This window comes from Saimiri boliviensis, chromosome 6, assembly GCF_048565385.1.
Source record: "Saimiri boliviensis isolate mSaiBol1 chromosome 6, mSaiBol1.pri, whole genome shotgun sequence".
Taxonomy (NCBI): Eukaryota; Metazoa; Chordata; class Mammalia; order Primates; family Cebidae; genus Saimiri; species Saimiri boliviensis.
The window spans coordinates 101,988,403-101,991,145 of record NC_133454.1 but is presented as its reverse complement, the minus strand read 5'-3'; positions in this window follow the sequence as shown (position 1 = coordinate 101,991,145).

Here is a 2,743-nt window from a genome sequence, read left to right as displayed (position 1 = left end):
TGTCTACTTAGTTCCTATTATTCAGATACATGTCTGTTTATATGGACTATTGTTTATCTTTTTATTGTCTGTCATTATTAGCCATTAATGTTTGGATGATCTTAATCAGCACTGTCCAATAGAACTTTTGAAATGGCAGAAATGTTCTATATCAGTGCCATTTAATGTGGTAACCAGACACATGTGGCTATTAGGTTTTAACATGTGACTACTGCAACTGGGAAAGTGAATTTTAAACTTTATTTCATTTTAGTTATTTAAATTTAAGTTTAAATAGGCACATGGCTATTAGTACCTACCACAGTGGACAGCTCAGATCTGCAGAGAAGAATATGTCTACATTTTTCCGTCTTATTTGATTAGATTGTGTTGAGTCTGGGAAGAGGGAACACTTGGGGTTTAGTGCAGGCTTGCTTTTCAGAGTTAACTGTTGTAGGGGCAAGCAAAATGGCACATCTTTATAAATGAAGAAATAGGCTCAGACAAGTGAAATCACTGCTGAAGGTGACACAGTGGGTCAATGGCTGAGCCTGCTCCCTCCCTGCAAGGCTCTAAGGGGCAGCTCCTTTCTCTGTGCAGTTCTCTAGGAATCCACATCCCTTCTTCTCTCTCGGAGGTGACTTAGGAAGAGTCAGTAGACAATCAGAATAGTCCCACTTGTCCAATGTGTGGCGTGTGAATGTGCGTGTGCTTAAGTGGGTGTATGCGTGCGTGCATATGAGCAGGCTCTTTGCAGAGGCTGTGTGACCTGCTGCACAGGAACAAGGATGATGTGCAAACCTGAACTGTCCACTGTCCCCTCCCCCATCCAGCCCGTAATAACAGTTTATTTTAGGTGCATTTCAAGGACTGATGTCATTTTATACACTGTTTAATGCAACAGTGCTAATGGGCCAGTTAGAGCACTGGAAAAAGTGTGGTGGCGTCTGAGCACAGGAGAGGCCAGTATGGGGGTTAGACATGCTTGGAGCTTCTCCCAAGGCCTGCCAGCTAGCAACTGCCAGCTACTGAGGGATCGCCAAGTGCCAGGCCCTGGGCTCAGTACCCTACATGCGGCAACTCATCAATATTTACATCCCAGCCCATGAGAAAAATGGCCTCAGCCCCCATTTTATAGAGGCGTTGAGAGGCATCAGGCTAGGATGTGGTTGAGCCACTCCGAAGCCTGAGGTCTTCAAGCCTTGGCTCCTTTTTCCAGTGACTGGCTTCAAACTATTATATTTTCCCTGTTGTCCTTTCGCCCACCCCGGCCAGCTGATACAGAGAATGTTTGTATGAGCAAACATCATCATTGCCAAGGGTATGGACTCCAAAGTGGAATGGGCAAGTTCTCTCCTGATTTCATCACAGACAAATGCAATGAAATCACTTTAACAACACTGTCCCTGAGCTGGTACAAGAGGAGACGTATGGATTTTCCCCACATAGAATCTTACTTTCCATGAGCTTACCATATGATGTTTTTTTTTAAATAGTCTTGCTCTGTGGCCCAGGCTAGAGTGCAGTGGTGCAATCATAGCCTCAAACTCCTGGGCTCAGGTGATCCTCCGTCCTGAGTAGCCAGGACTACACGCACATACCACCATGCCTGGCTGTTTTTTTTTTGTTTTTTGTTTTTTTGTTTTTTTGTAGAGCCAGGATCTCACTATGTTGCCCAGGTTGCCCGTGAACTCCTGGCCTCAAGTGATCCTCCTGCCTTGGCCTCCCAAAGTGTTGGGATTACAGGTGTGAGCCACCGTGCCTGGCCAGAGTTCCATGCCATGCTTACAGAGCTGACTATTCTTGACGCCAGACCTTTAAATGCACCAAGCTCAGATGTTTTACAGGGTTGCTGGGACCAGGGTATTATACTTTGGGTGAGATGGTTGCTCAGAAGAATGATTCCCAGGTGTGATGATACTGTAACCAAATGAGCATGTGGAAGCTGTGAGACAGCTCCAGCTGGTTCCAGCTTGTCTCATCATGGCCAGGTGATGAAGGGCTCTTCCTTTCACAGCACCATTCACCTCCCCTCCTGAGCTCACTGTGCTGGAGGCTGCTGAAAAGGGAGGTTGTCAACAGCAGGCGAGTCAGATGAGACTGAGTACAGGAGTCAGTCCTTCTGGGTGATCAGTAGGTGATGTATTGGCTCTGGCGGGCAAGTGAGTTCCCCTTGCTAGAAATATTCAAACAGAGGCTCCATAAATAACGATAATTCATCATACTTGTTGAGCGCCATGCAGTTATGAATGATGCACTCTCTCCTTCCCCTTCCACAGTCACTTAATTGACTGCACATTGCACAGATAAGGCTCAGAGAGGGGACACGAGTTGCCCAAAGTAACACGGCTGGAATGTGGTAAAGGCAAGCTTCAAACCTAGGTCTGGATGATGCCAAATCCCAAGACTGGGATCCCTTTAAAGTGTAATGTGGGTGGTCATGACAGAGATTCAGAGCTACAGGAAAACCTTATCAGGCCCCAAACTGAAAAGAGTTTAGTGCCATCTTATCCCATATGTAATTAAAAATTGAAAACAATCCTAAAATATAAAAAAGTACAATAAAGTCGTAATCCCCCAGCCCCCATCCCAGAGTAACTATAGTGCCTTTTTCTTTTTTCTATTAAATTGTATTAGAAATCTCTCCATCTTTCCTTGTCTTCTCCCTCTGCCCCACTTCCTCTCATGTTGACTGTCTGCTTTGCTGAAGGCTTAGTTCTGCATCATCTCTGAGCAGGGGAGTAACATTGTGTACCAGGTTGTT